Source organism: Suncus etruscus, chromosome 15 (genome assembly GCF_024139225.1).
Source record: "Suncus etruscus isolate mSunEtr1 chromosome 15, mSunEtr1.pri.cur, whole genome shotgun sequence".
In the NCBI taxonomy this organism is placed as follows: Eukaryota; Metazoa; Chordata; class Mammalia; order Eulipotyphla; family Soricidae; genus Suncus; species Suncus etruscus.
Window position 1 is genome coordinate 48,024,857 of NC_064862.1, and position 18,135 is coordinate 48,042,991.

The following is an 18,135-nucleotide window of genomic DNA, read 5'->3' on the forward strand; positions in this document are numbered from 1 at the left end:
TGAATTGGGGCCATTCCCACCACCCGTAAACATATGAGATTTTTTTTTTTTTTGTGGTTTTTGGGTCACACCCGGTAGTGCTCAGGGGTTACTCCTGGCTTCATGCTCAGAAATTGCTCCTGGCAGGCACTGGGGACCATATGGGACGCCGGGATTCGAACTGATGACCTTCTGCATGAAAGGCAAACGCCTTACCTCCATGCTATCTCTCCGGCCCAAACACATGAGATTTTAAAACACAATACACAGTGTTTCTCCTTTGCTTCCTCCTTCTTCTCCTCTTCCGCTTCCTCCTCCACTTCTTCCTCTTCCTTTCCTTCTCTTCTTCCTTCAATTCCTTCTTCTCTTCCTTCTCCTCTGTCTCCATCTCCTTCTCCTCCTCCACTTCCTTCTCCTGTCCCTCCTTCTCCTCTGTTATCTCCTCCTCCTCCACCTCCTTCACTTTCTCCTCCTTTCCCTTTCCTTCTACTTCTCCTTTTTCCTCTCTTTCTCCTTCTCTTCTAACTTCCTCATCTCCTTAGCACTGCTCAGGATTTACACCTGGCTCTGCAATCCAGCATCACTCCTGATGGTGCTGAGGGACCGTGATACTAGAGTTAATATCTGGGTCTGCTACCTGCCAGGGAAGCAGCTTCCTCTCTGTTCTAGCTCTGGCCCAGTCTCAGTGGTAAATGAAGGAGAGAACTTAGGATCTGGAAATAAATCTGTCAGAGTGGCCGGAGGGAGCAACTGTAGTGTAGGACTGTGGGGTTATGAGGCAAAGCCCATCCTCAACGACAGGTTGTCTGCATGACTTCCAGTGTCCATGCATTGTCTGACGGGGCTCCCTAGGGACCCTCACCTGTCCTGCACCTGTGCAGGGGGAAGAGGGAAAGCTCCCAGCTGGCCTGCTTGTCTCTGGGGCCCAGGGTTGAGGTCTAACTAGACACTAGGGATTTAAAAGCAGCTTTTTTGTTGACAGCTGTGTTATTTTTAGCTTCCTCCCTCCATTCCATGGTCCCCAGGTGTCTACAGTGTGTGCCCCCCACCCCCATGGACCTGACAGTCACAGTTCTAGTTGTTCTCTTCCCTGTGGGGCCTGGCAGCACTCCTGGTGGCTGGGGCTGGCAGACTGCTGTGGGGCGTTTGCATAACTGACCTTTCTGCCAGGTGAGGTGCCTGATGGGGCAGGGCGATCGGGTGTGTCCAGCAGAGCAGGTCACAGGGCCCCTTCAGGCACTGGCAAGTGGGCCAGGCTCTGGCCTGCTCACCAATTGCTCTAGTCGAGTTGGAAACCACCTTGGCTTGGGAGTGCCTGAATCTTGGATGGCCGGGCCCATTCCTAGAAAATGTGGGAACTAATCATCAGCTGTGATGGCTGGTGGGTATGAGAGCTCAGGCAAGGTCTATATTTTCTCTTCTAGCCCATTTCTACATGGGTCTCCTGGGCCTCTTGTGAGTCCTAGGAAGCAGAAGTAACCCCCGAGCACTGCTGGGTATGGACCCAAAACAAAAACAAAAACAGATAAAAGAAACGGAGTAGGGCCGGGCGGTGGCGCTAGAGGTAAGGTGCCTGCCTTGCCTGCGCTAGCCTTGGACGGACCGCAGTTCGATCCCCCGGTGTCCCATATGGTCCCCCAAGCCAGGAGCAACTTCTGAGCGCATAGCCAGGAGTAACCCCTGAGCATCACCGGGTGTGGCCCAAAAACAAAACAAAACAAAACAAAAAAAAGAAACGGAGTAATTTGGACCAGAGAGTAGGGAGAAGATGTTGCTTGTATATGGGTCAGAGTTGATCCCTGGAAACCTATATAGTCCCCAAAGCTCCATCAAGAATGACTTCTGAGCATAGAGCCAAGTCCCAAGCTGGGATAGAAAGTAGGATGGTTGAGCAACAAACAAGCTCAGCATAAACTCTGTGATGTCCCAGAACCCTGTGATGTGATGAATTCCACGAGTTATTAGCTGGCTCCTTCTGGACAAGTGCCCTTAGCTCTGCAAAGTCACTGAAAAGTGGAGGGAAAGAACTAGAATCTTCATCCGAGGCTTCTGAGAGATAAAGCCGATATGTCACCAACGGTGACACTTTGAGGGACCCAAGAAGCATCTATATTACTGAGTTAGGTGATCAATAATTCTGCAGTCATGGTGTTTCTCCCACACCTATTTTCCCTTCCTGTTTCTTCATGACTCATGGCTCCATCTCTCAGGAGCCCTTTCAGTTAGGTGCCACAAGTTCTGGCAAGTGTGGAGAGGAGAAAGAAATGGGAAATTAGATCCCAGATCTATCTACCATTTTACCCAATGGCCAAGTTCCCTGAGTCTGGGTGAATACCAAAGTCTACCCATGTGTTCTGTGACATCCCATAGACATCTTGAAACTGATTCCAAGGTGGTTTCTTTGCACCAGGAAAATGAACAGATGCTGTAAGTCCGATCCTTTTAGAGGAAATGGTGAATCTTTACCAACATGGCAGTAGCCAACCAACTGACTAGGACCTTGTACCAAACTCCTTCTCAGGTTCCACAGCTTCCACACTGGCTGCCTTTCTCTGGGACATTGGGTCCCTTCTGTGCCCAACCTGGTGCTCCCTGATACTTACTCATATTTGGATTCCAAGGTGGAAATTTCCCGACCACATGTGCATGCCCTGAGCTCTGAGGAGACAAGGCTCCCCTTTAGGTTCTGACTATGTTTTGATTTCTGTGGGGTGCCAGAGTGGGCTTGCAAGGGATGCCTCACCCCTGGGGTCTGCCAGGTCTTTGCAAAGAATCTTCTGCAGTGTCCTGTGCCCAGCTAGCCCTACAGAAAGGGCATTTGTGAGCTGGATAGCCGCTCCTTCCCTGCGACCAACGTCAGTGTGGACTGAAATGCCAGATTCAGTTCTGGTTCTGCCCAGCCAGCCCTGTCTCCTTCCAGCCTCTCTCAGGGCCTGCCATAATGAGTGGAGCCAACTCCTTCCTCACACCACACCTGGGGTTGCATGGCCACAAATTGGATGGATGGAAGAGGAGATTTTAGCTTAAATGCAAACATCTTGTCAGGGAACAGACAATTATGGCTTTTGTTGCACATGGTGAACTAACACTGCTGAGGTGAATAGAAGTGTCTGTTTACTACTAATTACCCCCTCAGTGCATGCTGTGTGTATGGGAGGGGCCCGGCTGCTGCCTCTAAGGAGGGCCCCCTGGCACACAAACTCAGTTGGCCCAGATGCCCTCCTGGTCTTCCTGTTTCACTCCTTACCTCCCAGGGTGGTTGGAAAATAGGAGCATTGTTTGGGACCAGATGGCTCTGAGGGTTGTTTTTGTTTTGGGGCCACACCTGGTGGTGCTCAGGGCTTCCTCCTGGCTCTGTGCTTGGGTGTCACTCCTGATAGAACTCTGGAGACCATATGAGGTTCTGGGGATTGAACCAGGGTCAATCTTGTATAGGGCAAGAGCCCTACCTATTGTGCTATCTCTCCAGTGCTGTTGGCTTTTTTTTTATTTTTTTGTATAAAGGTGCCCTTCCCTCTCCCACACCCAGGACTAGTCTGGTCTAGTCAATTAGGGTTGACTAGTTCTTGGGGAGTCTTAGATCTTGTGCTGCAGCTGGGGACCAAGAAGCATGAGAGCTGCCCTTGACTGACAGTGTCTATAGTGTTCTGTTTTGAATACATTGCCTGAAGAATAGTCTTTTTTTTTTTTTTTTTTGTTTTTGGGCCACACCCGGCAGTGCTCAGGGGTCACTCCTGGCTGTCTGCTCAGAAATAGTTCCTGGCAGGCACGGGGGACCATATGGGACACCGGGATTCGAACCAACCACCTTAGGTCCTGGATCAGCTGCTTGCAAGGCAAACGCCACTGTGCTATCTCTCCGGGCCCTGAAGAATATTCTTGAATGTTCTGGAAGATTCTGGAGTGTTGTATAGAGTATTCCAGAATGATCCGGAGTGTTCCAGAGTGTTCTGAAGTGTTCTGGAAGCTTCTGCAGGCAGGAGCTGAGATTCAGAGAATTTGTCCCTGGGTACATAGCCTCACTGTCTCCCAGGGTGGGAGCCCTCAGGAGAAACAACCTGCTTTTAGGTGGACAATAGTTGCAGTTGCTTAGACACTAGACATTATTGAGCACCTGCTATCTGCCTCTGCCCAGTATTGGGAATCCATAGTAAATTGCTGTTCTGCCTACCTCAGAGAAATGGCCTGGAGGACCCTATTTCCTCTTACTCTCAGTGGATGGGCCAGCAGGCTGTGTTGGGATGCCATTGTGGCAGGGTGAAGAGTAGGGCTTCCTCACATTAGAGACAGGAAGATTCCCTGTGAATATTGTATTTGGAACTGGTCTGGAAGGATTGAAGGGATCAGTCCATTTTCGCTTTTTTATTTAGAAAATCGAGATCTGATAATACTCAGGGTGTGCGCAGAGCTTGACATGTGCAGGCTGGTAGTGAACAGATCCCTGACCCAGCATGAGTCTCTGGGGTTGGAGGCAGGAGCCCAATGCTGTTCTCCATGCTGAGGTGAAGCAGAAGGCTGGGCTTTGGAGTGTGAGTGACTGCTCTGAGGAATTCAGCAAGAGAAATGGAGCTCAGTGAACCCTCCACAAATCTGGCTTCCCTCCTCAGGGAAGGGCGATGAATATTCATGTATGAGTCTCTTTTGGTATCATTTACATTTTACTTTGTCTCTCAGCTCTCCACTTGCCCCTCCCCACTTCTGAAGAATGATTGTTTCCTCTCTCCATTCCCACAGCCCTGGAAGGGAAAGAAAGAACAGAAGGGTGTGGAGGGCAGAGGACTGGGCACAGAATTACATGGCTCTGAATATAGGGTAGGGTCATTTTTTGGGCCCAGAGTGCTGATCATCTCTGGGCTATGGGCAAGTGAGGTGTGGGCCAGGCTCAGAGGCTGCAGCCTCTTTCCCTCCATCCCTGGGGGGAACCTGTTTGGATGTATGTGTGGCAGCTGAGGAGGCCAGGGAAAGCCCAAAGGCCCCAGACATTCCATTTCTTTCTTACAAGAACTGTCTTTGCTGTTGTGATCAGATTACTCCAACCAGGTAGCTTGGTAAATATTGCTTTCATGTTTGGTGGGCATTGGAACATGTCTTCATGATTGGATTATTAACTTCACTGTTGGGTTATGATCAGTGCCTGATTTCTCATCTGCCTACTCCCTCTGGCCTAATCCATCTTGCCTATGTCCATAGTAAACCACTTCATGAACGCCTTGTCATATATTCTGATCTTAGGGCCCTGCTGCAGCTGTCTGTGGGGAGAGACTGAATATAATGGCTTACAGGACATTTGCCTTGCACATAGTTGACCTGAGTTCCATCCTTGGCACCACATATGAGGGAAACTGAGCCCTACCAGGAATAATTCCTGAGCACAGAACCAGGAGTAAAACCTCCAGGTGTGGACCCCACAAATGAAATAAAACAAGACCACACCCTTCAGCATTCACACCGATCTCAACTTGATCCCTGGCACCACATATCATCCCTTGAGAACTACCAGGAGTGATCTTACCTTTCTCCTCCTATTGGCTTAAAGCCCAAAAGGACTTCATTGGCTCATATCTCTGGTAGCAAAGGCAGGTGCCTTTGTGGGAGGCTGGATATTTCACTCAAAGTTGTCTTTCAAAGGCTGTGCTCAGGGGAGCACTTCCAGCAGTGCTGGGAGAATGAGAACTTTATACATATTCTACCCCTTGAGGCACACACCTAGTTCGTGCCGTGCCTTCCTCCTGTCTTCACCCTGTGTGCCTCACTCTGGGCTCACCCCAAGGCTTTTGTGCCTTATGTGTCCTACTGTCCTTCTATCCTGTCCCATTGCGGAGGGCTCCAGGATGCCTTGCAGGAGGTACTGGGGTCACTCTATGACCAGCCCCAAAGGTGTTTTGAGTCACCAGGAGCCTCTGGGGACTTTTTATCTCAGTCATCAGGGGTCTTTGCAGTCTTTCCTGATCCCCCAGCATATCTCAGTCTCCATGTCTTGGGCCTGTATGTGTATTTGTGGGAGAGTGGTAGGCAGGGCAGGGGCCTCTCAGCTTCTTTTTTTGGCCTTGGGACCAGGCCCTTAGCACATAGTGGTGATGACTGGGGAGACAGTGGAGCCCAGGCCCTACCCTCATCTGTCCTGGAACCATGGTGGCAGCATGGGCTGGTACTGACATTTTCATATGAGCACTGTGGAAGGAGTTCTGGATGGATCCTGTGTGGGACAAATGGGCTGTTTTCAATTTGGAGATGGGTAGTGGTATTCCGCCTGTAACCAACTAGTGGGAGAGTTGGACCAGAACCTGGATGGCCTGGGACTGAGTCTGCAACCAGGTCTGGCCACGCTGGGGTTATTGACATAGCACTCATTTACCACTCTCAGGGTTTATAGTTAAGCATGATTTTGATGAGAAGAACAAGACCAGTTTCTTAAGTGACCCAGATATTCCTGGGAACCAAGGAGCAAGGGTCCTACTCATCTTGGATATCTACACAACAGCAATGTCTGTTGATCTGTGTGTGCCCATCTTTAACTTTTAGAATCTGGATTATTCACTTTGTTCTTTGACATTGCTTCCCTTGACTGACTCCTGGAGGGTCCAGAGTTGGTTTTTTGTTGGGCTCAGCATTGGCCTTGATGTTTCCTAGGACCTATGAGGATATATGTCCCCACAGTAACAATCTTGGATGATAAATATGGTTGGCATATTAATGTGGCCTTCAAAGTTTTGCTTCTCTTGGATCCAAATGCAGCAGCAACTCCACCCTGAGCTGGGGCACATAAACTACTAGTAGATACTTTGCATCTCTGAGTATGACGGAAGAGCAAACAAGAACAACACAGGGTTATGAAGGTTCTGTGGTCAGAAAGTCCTTACTTATGTGCAGTGGACCAGTTCTGCTGCTTATTTTGTGTCCCCAACCTTGGAGGACTCCACATTGGTTGCTGGAGATGTTCTTTCTAGACGCATGGATGAGACAATATTGAATGTAGATGGAATAATTTGGCTCTTGGATGAAAATTTGGGGGATAGTTATTTTTACTTGTGGGTCTTTGGGTGGGAGGGTGAGAGTGATGATCCCACTGGGGCCCTTGGGCATCTCCTTCACCTTCTCAATCAAGTCTTAGAGGTGGGATGCATGGTGGTCCTTCTCAACCAGAAGCCAGGTAGAGCTCAAGGCAACTCTTGGCTTTCAAGGATGTAGTCAAGGTCAACCCAGTCAAAAGTTTCAGCACATTATCTTCACATCATGAGCCAAAGTTAGTGCACAGCTGTTTCTGAGTATATTTGGCAGAGGGGGGCAAGGGCTGGCTGCAAAAACCATGTGGCCAGACTGTCCTGAGCTGAAGGATATAGCCATAAAATTTTTCTTTGAGCATATGAGGAAATTGCCTTCACTCAGTGGTGGGACCTCTGACCCCCTTAATCCCCAGGGGCATCATTAAGTCCATGAAGTGGTACTTCACTTTGTGGAAAGTGCTATGGAGATTTCTCCATAAGCTGAAAATTGAGCTCCCATACAATCCAGCTATACCACTTCTAGGGATATAAACTAGGAACACAAAAATGCAATACAAAAATCCCTTCCTCACACCTATATTCATTGCAGCATTGTTTACAATAGCCAGACTCTGGAAACAGCCTAGATGCCCCTCAATAGATTAATGGCCAAATAAACTATGGTACATATATGGTACATATATTCCTCTGAGTTAGGCAGTCGAACGTGGGAGTCATGGGAGGTGAGTGGGGTGTGTGTATTGGGAAGAGGGCTTGGAGGGCTAAGAACTGGACTGTTGCAGAGAGAGGGTCATGGAGCCTGTCTATATTCTGACACTTGGCTAACTCTGTTACCTTGAACAAGTGTTTGTGCTAAATGAGTGTGTGCATTGTGGGGTTATCCTTGCTCTCTGCATGGATATGGTAGGGAACTGAAGGAGAAATGCCTACAGAGTGTCAGACATGCTCAGTGAACCCAGCTTTTCCTTCATCCCTCCAGACCTTCCCAACTCTTTCTCCTGTTTATTTATTTATTTATTTATTTATTTATTTATTTATTTATTTATTTATTTATTGGTCTGTTGCCCTCATCATCCAGATGAGAAGACAGGACCTCTCTTTAGCACATGTAGAAGTGTAGCTATGTCATCAAGTGGGGGTCCATTCCTTTTTATTTAATGTTTCTAGGAATGGGGAGTTTACCCCAGTTACCTCAGGAGCTCATCTCCTCCATGTATAGCTTCTGGTGAATATTCCTCATGAATAGCTTCCAGTGGAATAATAGGAAACATTGCAAACAGGAAGGTAAAGATTTTATGAACAAACTAATACTCTTGGGTCGATGTGGCTTTTCACCAGGTGGAAATGGTACTGTAGGGAACTTTCTCGTAACCTTGTCATCCTATAGCTGAAGGCCTTTGGTATTTTACAGGCTAGTGAGCCTTTGGGATGGAGAAGGAGATTTTCTCAGGAAGTCAGAGTTGAAGAAGGGAAAGGATTGTTGGGTGCTCTCTGGAGACTGAGGCAGGATGACATGGTGTGTGTGCACTGAGTTCTTCTCAGATTGAGGACATGGCGGAAATGGCCACTATATTCTCCCTCAACATTGAACTAGGTCTGTGAGACTCTGAAGGTCAGGGAGACACAACTAACCACCATTCTTTGCTGGTGATTTGAGTATCGGGCTAGAGGAAACCCTAGACCCAATTAGAATCTATAAATTATTAGAAGCAGTGGAGTTCAGCCAGGTGGCAAAAGGTTACCACAGAAATGGCTTCCTCATGGGCCAAGAGTCCTGTATTGAATATAGAAAGGAGGAGGGCCAGACATATGCCACAGGTCATCTTCCTGACTTTTGTCTGTGCCCTACTTGGGCTGTGTCTGAGCTGACTTGTCCTGCTTCAGCCTTGGGGGCTTCCTGGCTTTGACTTCTATAGAGGTTAGAGTCCATTACCTTCAAATAGCCTAAGTAATCTTTCCCAAGGTTTCCTTGACTAGGCTGTAGCTCCTACATCTCTGGCAAGAGTTGGCCAGAAGTCCACTTGCCTCCCGAGACCCACCTGTCTCACTGGTTCTAGTACTTTCTGGCCTGCTAATACTAGAGTGGCGCAGGACAGGGGTCAGGTGAGGCCCAGGACAATTAGATTTGGGTTAGCATGTCCCCAGATCCCCAACCTGTCTGGGTCACTTCTGTATGTGATCCTGGGAAGGATGGGCTAGTCTCCTGCTGAGGGGACCCTGGCCTCAGACATAGCATGAAGGGGAAATGGGGGAAATATTTAGGGTTGGGGAACATAGGCCCTTTTCTTTTCATGTGCCTGTGGCTCATTTTTCTCTTAGTCTGGCTTACAGCTTGGCTTCTTAATTTTACTAAATGCCCATTCAAGCATTAGAACAGTGACACTTGTTCTGAGGGCTAGTGGCATATTAATAATAAAGAAGGAAAAGGAACCTTCTTGATTTCCTTGGTGCTCTCTCTCTCTCTCTCTCTCTCTCTCTCTCTCTCTCTCTCTCCCCTCTCCCTCCCCACTGGTGAACCTGGAGTCACCCCTGCTCATTTCTCTTGTTGCTTGTACAGATCTGTAGCAAGTGTGCAGGGGAGCTTAGGAGCACTGGCCTGGCACGGATGCTATTCACTAGAGACTGAGCCATCAGGACCTGATAGTCTTATTTGGGGTTGGCTTTACACAGGGCTATGCACAGGGGTCATTCATGGCAGGGCGTAGAGGTCCATAAATGGTTCTGGAGATTATACTGGTATCAGTCTAGTGTAATGCAAGTGCCTAAACCTCAGGACTGTCAGGCAGATGTTGCAGTCCAGAGCATACAGCTTTCTTAAAAAAAAAAAAAACAACTTATTTTTTTGATCACATTCAGTGATGCTCAGGGATTACTCTTGGCTCTGCTCTCAGGAATTACTCCTGATGGTGCTCAGGTTCTATATGGAATGCTAGGGATGGAAGCTGGGTTGGCCTCATGCAAGGCAAATGTCCTCCCTGCTGTCCTTTCACTCCTGCCTCAAGAGCACATTCTGGTCCTGCAGTGCCAGTTTGTAAATGGTAACAAAGCCCCTGGTCTAGAGAGTTAAAATCTGATTGAGATGGGTTTGTAGCATCAGCCCAGGGAAAGCATCTTACACAGGGAAAGAGAGAACCAGACAAGTACCCGCCTGCTGCTGTTTTAAATGAGGACATGAGGGTTAAATTTCTTTAGCCTTTAGCATGAAGATCTTCAGGTGGTGTGGGAGAAAAGCTGTGCAGAGAGATTCCTGAGAGCAATGTTCAGCTCAAGGGCAAAGCGCCAAGATCCTATGGCATCTTTGTGCTGGAAATGTGTTTTGGGAGCAAGGGTAGAGTGTATGATGAGATAGGAAGATAGAATGGAAGTCACAGAGGCCTTGGAAAGAGTAGGAAGAAGAAATCTTGTGGGGCCTTGAGACAAATCATCACAGACTCTTTGCTAGAGTAACAGAAGGGGGATTTTTATCATAACTCTTTTTCTTGCCTGTTTGATTTTCCTGGTTTAATAATGCCTCTTAGACATCCCTCCATACCCATCAAGTGAAGCCTTTTTTTTTTTTTAATTTCAAAACAGTTGTAAACTATTTCATCACTAAAATACTCTTTGGACAAACTTGGGTAGTTTCTCTCACAACTTCTGCAGGGCTGAGATGCCTATGGAGTTTCTCTCCTGGAATGTTCACTCCTTTGTGAGACACTGGGTTCTAGCTTCAGGAGCCTCTGTGGTCAGTTGATCTTAAGAGGCTGGTTTGATTTTTGTTTTCAGAGGTTGCATCCATGTTTGGTGATAGAGACAGCCATCTTCAGTTCTTGAAGGGCCTGATTCTTGTCTCAGATGCTCTGGTCTCTACTTGGCATACCTTCCAAAATGCCGATTCCAGAACCTTCTTCATTTGATGGGAAGGTGTGTGGCCTACTTTTTTTTGGGGGGGGGGCAGAGGGTGTTGCTAGGAACAATACCATGTGCTCTTTTTTTGGGAGCCAGTATTGATGCCCATGACGTCAGAGAGCCAGGAAGATGAAAACACAGCTGTTGCTGTGTTGTTTGCATGGTGGCTAATTTTTTCACAGGCCCAGAATAAATGCAGCCGTGGGGCTCTGCACGGATGCACGTTCACACCTTGTCACTTGCTGAGTCGTGTTCTTCCAGCGCCTTCGGGCCCGGGCTTCCTCAGATCCCCCCTCCTCGGAGCATGTGAGGGTGGGTGAAAAAGGGGTGTGCTAGCTCGGCTCCCGTCCCTCCCTCGTGACATTGTGCAGGGAGCCTTGAGAATGCAAAAAGGGCTTCTCTGGGTCAGAGTGATGTCTGTGTTGATTCTCACTGCTGGGTATCCCCTGTTTCCCACATCACCAAACAATGATGATATGTGTAGAAATCCTTTTGTACACATATGCGGACGTCTAAGGGGGAAGATGGCTACAAAAAGGACCACAGAGTGGTTTTGTTCTGTGGTTTTGTTCTGTGCAATAGTAAAGGCGAGATGTTGGGGCTCACTTTTGTCTTTGGCCAATAGCCTGCTCAGATGCTTACAAGCGAGTTCTCTTTGGGGTCCACTGACCAACAAATCCCTTTACCCTTTTTCCACTTTCCCTCTTGGATGATTCTTCCCTTCTCCAGTCCCTGCCAGCATTGTCACATGATGAGGACACTTGCACTGCAATGGCCTAACCAGTTCTACTAGTGGAGGTGGGGCCACCCTGTATTATTGTCAGGTGCCAGGCTGTGTGGGGATAGAAGGGGTCGCCATGGTAGGGCAGATCTGTGTCATGGTCTGACAAGTACCAGCTTTCCTGCAAACAGTCTCACAGTGGCTGGAGCAGAAAATTCTTGGACCCTTTAGTCCATCTTTGCTCTCACTTGAGCCCTCTTTAAGGGGATCCCAGGAAACCTGGTTGCTTGCTTTTCTCTCTGTTTATGCCCCATGGGCATTCACTGTCCTCTGGGAATGGCCCTTTAGGTCTTTGCACTAGTCCTGGTGACTGACCAGCGATTCCAGACACACCTACTTCAACAATGTGATACAACCAAGGAGCTTTTTCTTACCTTTTTGACTTTTGTCACACACTGCCACAGGGTTCCTGATGACACAGCCATCCATGCATGGCACAAGAGATGTAGACTTGTTTGTCTGACCACTGGGCTGGGGGCTTCCTGACAGAAGGGCATTGGATGATGAAAGATGATGCCCTGGGAAGGATATGCAGGTTGATGCGCTGTGTGCAGCCTACTGCCCAGTAAGGAACCTGTGTGTGGTTGGCACTGGAAGCCAGAGGTGCCCTAGGGGATCTGCTGGGTGGCTTCCCCGCAGTGATCTCACTTGGGCCATGACAGCACAGGGACAGAGCTAAGCAGAAGAGTGCCAAGTCCTGCTCAGGGCTCAGTCAGGAAGTGCTGACCCAACCCTGGGCATGGTGCCCAGGGGTGCCTATAGTCACAGGGAAAAGGTTGGGGTGGTGAACAGAGCTTGGCACCTGGACGTTCCTCTCTGCACCTCTGTGCGTGCCTGACCATGCTCAGAATCATGGTGGAGTCGAGTCCAGTGGAGACTAGCCAGATCTCACCTCCACCATGGGAGGGAAGCAGGGGGCAATATCTCATTTATCTTATTATTTTAATTACTTTATTTAAACTTTGTGGTTATGAGGTTGTTCATAATACAGTTGTTTTTTCCCCATAACTACAAAGTTGTTCATGATTGAGTTTTGGTCATACAGTGTCCAACATCCTTCACCAGTGCACATTTCCTGCCACCAGTGTCCCTAATTTTCCTCCTGCCTTGCCTACCTCTGGGACAGGACAGATATTTTCTTCTTTCTCTCTCTCTCCTCCCTTTTTCCTTTTAGACACTATGGTTTGCAACATTGGTACTGACGGGGTATCCTGCTATCACTTTATTTTCTTTCAGCACCTAGTTCCTGTCCAAAGTGATCTTTCCAACTCTCACTGTCACAGTGGCCCCTACTGTGCCCTAAGCAGGGGGAAATATTTTCTGCCTTTAGTAGCAATGGAGATAGCATGAGGCTCCTAGTATCCAGGCTCAGCTCGATGTGAACCCTTGCAAACCTGGCACCTCCTATAGGGCTGCACTTCCCCTCCACCTGTGCCGTCACCTCCTTTTCTTTTTATTTTTTACAGTACTTGCACCTGCCTTTCAAGTTGTGAAAGCCTCGGTGGCAGCAAGATCAACATGTGAGCTGTGATATCGCATCTGCTCTATTTGGGAAACAAATATGGGTTGCTGCCACCTCCCCCAACCCCCACCCCCTCTTCACAAGATCCTCCAGGATCTCAGGAGATGCACTGAACCCCTAAACTGCACTAAGACTTTTCTCTAACATGGTGGGCACCAGGTTTTCCTGATAGTGCAGCTTCTGGAGCTCAATAGAGACAGGATTGGAGGTGGCTGCATGCTTTGTCAGGTAGCCAAAAAAGACACAATTTGTTGCCTGAGAAGACTGGGTGTCAAAAATGTCTACTTGGGACCAGAGTGATAACAGAGTGGGGAGAGGTTGCCTTGCAAGCAGCCGACCTGAGTTTGATCCCTGGCATCCCAAAGGGTCCCCCTGACCCTGCCAGGAGTGAATCCCAATGCAGGAGTAACCCCTGAGCACTGCTGGGTGTGGCCCAAATCTCCCCAAGATTCCCCCCAAATATCACTGCGCATGCAAGGGCCACACACAGGACTTTTTTTTGTCATTTTTCTCATCATGTGTGGCCAAGCCAGGATCCTGTCCCTGCCCCTTTCTTCGGCATAAGATGGTGTGTATCAGAGCTTTGTCAGGAGAAGTGCCCTGCAGTAGGACAGTATTAATAGCAGTGACTGTTAGCTGTGGTCCTGGTGATTCACTGGGAGTAGGAGACCAGCTCTTTCAGTGCACCCAGAACTACCCCACATGGCTCTTCAGAGCTGCAATTACCACATAGTTTTACCCGACACTCCATGAGCAGATAATGTTAGTCCTGGAAAAAATCTGGGTGTGAATTCTTACCACATCCCCATCCCTCTATGGATGGAGAAACTGAAACATCGAGTGAATGGGGGCACCAGACTCTGGTAGTGGGGCTGTGAACAAGTGGGCTGGCTACTTGGTACTTTCTGGAAAGTCAGGCTCTGGCAGGTTTTATTTTGTTTTGTTTTGGGGCCACACCTAGCTGTGCTCAGGGGTTACTCCTGGCTCTGTGCTCAAGAATCCCTCCAGGTGGGGCTCAGGGGATCCTATAGAATGCCAAGCATTTTACCTAGGTTGGTTGCATGCAAGGCAAAAGCCCTTCTCACTGTACTATCACTCCAACGCCCTGCCCTGACAATTTTCCAGAGTCTTTAGGGACAGTGCGTCTTTGACTTATGTTCACTCACACATGATGACTGGCCCTGCAACACACGTATGCAGTTCTGATCTCATCCAGCAGGTCTGCTCAGCTCTGGAGAGGCTGGAGAGAAGAATGAGGGGAAAGGGGATGGGAAAGGCGACGTCCTAGCCCTGGAGCACATGTGCAGCGTCCCTGGGAAACATGAGAGGACATGGGCCCTGTGCCATGCTGGAAGGACACAGAGGACAGTCAGGCCCCACAGAGCACAACAGAGAGCAGTGGTCACCATCCCACCAGAGCCTCATGACACTCAGAGCTGTGCTTGCCAGGTGCAATGTTTTTACTGCCTCTGTCCCTGCTTCTGGGCCTTTGGCCAGGCCTGTAGCAAATTCTCCTTTATTTCACTTGTTGATGGGATTTGGGGCTACACCTGGCAGTATTCAGGATTTACTCATGGCTCTATGCTCAGGAATCACTCCTGGTGGGGCTCAGAATTGACTCCTAGCTCTGTGCTCAGGGATTATTCCTGGCTCTATGCTTAGGGAATCATTCCTAACGGAGTTCGGGGGACCATGTGGAGTGTCGGAGATTGAAACCTGGTTGATCGAAACCTGGTTGGTTGTATCCAAGGATGTGTCTTGGCTTTCTCTCTCTCTCTTGCCCAAGTGTGTGTTGTTTTAATATTGTTAATTATTTTTGTTGTTGTTGCTGTTGTTTTGGCCACACTTTGCAGTGCTCAGAACAGGGCTTTTTCTTGGCCCTGTGCTTAGGGCTCACTCCTGGTGAAGCTTGGGGGATCATGTACAAGTGGGATCAAAGACAGGGATCCCAAGTGTCAATCATGTGCTTTTCCTCCTGAACTCTTTCCCTGGGAGCATCTAGGAGCTGGCCAACTTCCACATGCAGTGTCCTGTCCCATCCTCTTCATGTGCTGCCCATGTGACATGACTTACCTTTTGTCTCTTGCTCAAGGAGAAACACTCCACTTAATTCTTCTTGTAGAATGTCCAGCTGGGATTTGGCTGGGGGGTGGGCAGGGTCACATCTAGCAATGCTCAGAGCTCCATGCATGCTGTAGTGCTGTAATCAAATCTAGAAACTATCCCCAGGTTCTCTTTCTGGCCTGTCTGAGTTTAGCTTTTCATATTAGATGTATTGATTTTACGTATTGCTCATTGAATCTCTCCAGGACCTGGGTCATGGTGCTGTGCTGGTCAGCTTAGCTCCTGTCTCATAACAATGCCCAGCATACACACTCAGCCAATATTTTCTAAGGGAATGGCCAAATTTAGCAGAGGAGCTAATCAGAAGAGTGAGGAGGACAGAGCAGCTGGAGAGCCTCAGGGTGTGTGTCTGGTGTGTGCAATCATGCGCGTGCATGCGTATGTGTGTTTGTGTGTGTGTTAAGCTGGCTCTGTGTGGAAGCTTCTGCCAATACTCGGGTGCAGTGTCCTAGCCTATGGTTGTTGGTGTCTGAGCTCACTTTCTCCCACAGGAGTGGGTTTGTGTGGAATAGTTTCTGACCAGGGTGGGGGCCTGATGGACTTCTGGGATACCATCTCTGCAATACACTTCCTTTCTCAGTCAGGTGCTCAGACCCAGGTTTGTAATCTAGATTTGCCTTCCTTTTACTTTAATAATATTTTTTATTAAGCCACTATTATTTACAAAGTTATTTATAGTTGGGTTTTACACATACAGTATTTCAGTACCAATCCCACCACCAGTGTCATCCTCCCTCTACCCTTGTTCCCAGAGTCCATCCTATGCCACCACCTCCCCGCACTAGCCTATCAGTATCACAGGCCCGTTTTTTAAGTTTGTTTGTTAAAGTTTGAGCCTCATACTTTCATTGTTCTTGATGCTATGGCTTGGATATTTAGTTCTGTCCTTTCTTAACAACAAAAATAAACCTGAGTTCCTTTGGCCCCTGTCTCCATCATTTTATATGTATCTTTCTCCTCCCTCACTCATTTCTTTCCTTCTCTTCACTATACTTTGGGGCTTCTCAACACCCCCTATTTAAGCCATTGTATTTCTTCATGCAGTTATTCTAAATACCACACGTAAGTGATACCATCCTGTATTTATCCTGCTTCTGATTTACTTTATTTAACATAATATCTTGATGCTGATTCTCAAACTCCTTCCACTACAGCACTGTCAGCAGCTGTAGTTGACAGACAGATGATGGGTCCCACCTACAGACATTATCTTCCTCTTGTGCTTGGTATGGAGCCTGAGATTCTGCATTTTCCGTACATTCTAGGGCACTGCTGGCCAGGTAAGCCCATGCTGGATGTCACCTCTCCTGATGTTCTGGTCACACCACTAGTGGTGAGTCAGACTATGGTCAAGTATAGACAGGGCTAAATCTGTGCAGTGGGGCCACAGCTGGAGCCTGCATAGTGACTATCTGGCCTCATAGTCAGCCTGTGGTGGCCCCTTGTTATGTTGGCCTCTGGCCTCTGTGGCCTAGTCCATCCAGATCTCTGTTTCATGGGCGGTCCTGGCCAGGGTGTCAGGGCCCTGGAAGAGGAGGCTGCCTCAGTCGACAGGAGTTGTCTTTGGCTGCTGGAATGAGCCTAGAGGGAGAGTTGGAGGTGTTGGCCTGCCCAGGCATTGCCTGTTGCCCTCTGGTCCCAGTAGAGTGTCCTCAGGGGCCACAGCTCCTTTTCTTTTTTTCCATCTGGCCCAGCCTAGTATGGTAGGTAAAGCGCAGGGCTATTCTTCTTCCATCCTGGTAGCAGGCATGTTCTCACACCCACCCAGCCCTTTAACTCTCCCTGGAAATGCTGCTGAGGGAGCTGATAGGTTGTTCTCAGGTGAAAGCATCTGTGAACAGGTGTGTTCTGGGAAAGCCACAGCTTTAGATTCTCTCTGGACTTCACACGCCATTGGCAGCTGGAATGCTGGACAGTGTATATGCGTGTTTAACCTTCCAGAATCATCCAGGAGTTGTTATTCCTTTTAGTGACCCTTAAAACTGGACATTGGGGGCCAGGTAGGTACCAGAATGCTTGGGAGAGGTCTTATAGTTGATGTGTTTGAAGGCATTGGGGCCAGGAAGTGTATGGTAGCCAGATAGTTTGGGTCCTTCCTCTTTCACCCTGTCATTGTTGCTGAGACTGAGAAAAGCTAAGTGCAAAGATCACTTTAGCTATGTTCGGCCCAGTTGCTCTCTTTTGCTCCTATGCTTCTAGGATAGTTTTTAATTTATTTTTTGGTCTACTCAATTGTGTTCAGGACTTACTCCTGGTTCCAGAGATTATAGTAGGATTGGGCATGGGCAAGGCAAGCACCTGACCCCATTGTACTGTTTCTCTCAACTCCCCTAAATTGTTTACTCTCATTTTAGAAATGGTCATATTTGGGTTTGTTTTGCCCATCAGACTAGGGATTAGAAAAGATTATATGCAGGTCAAAGATGGATCTCTACTTGCATTTTGTGAATAAAGTTTTATTGAAACACAGCTGTATCCAGTTTAAGTATTCTATGGCTCTCTTTATACTAGAGAGAGAGAATGAGAGAGAGAAAGAGAGAGAGAGAGAGAGAGAGAGAGAGAGAGAGAGAGAGAGAGAGAGAGAGGAGAGAGAGAGACTGTGGTCTTGTTCAATAAGTTGAGGTCCCTGAGGGCAGAAGTAGAGTTTCCGGTTTTGTGATCAATAGACCTCAGTTAGATTCTGCGCAGTGTTCTAATGTCAGAGAGCAAGTGATCGAGTCTTGTCTACCTTGGACAGTTGTGGCTCTTCCTAGCTCTCATCTTTTTGTGCCCCAGTTTTCTCTCTGCACAAAGAAGCTCATATTGTTTGCCTTGCTGAGTTCCTCAATCAGTGCTGA

At 48.2% G+C, this 18,135-nt stretch overlaps 1 protein-coding gene across 11 annotated transcripts in view; it reads left to right on the top strand.

Annotated features, from left to right (window-relative positions):
* The window catches only part of KCNMA1 (potassium calcium-activated channel subfamily M alpha 1), a 676,533-nt gene that overhangs the window by 22,339 nt on the left and 636,059 nt on the right, over positions 1–18,135 (top strand). The window lies entirely within an intron of this gene.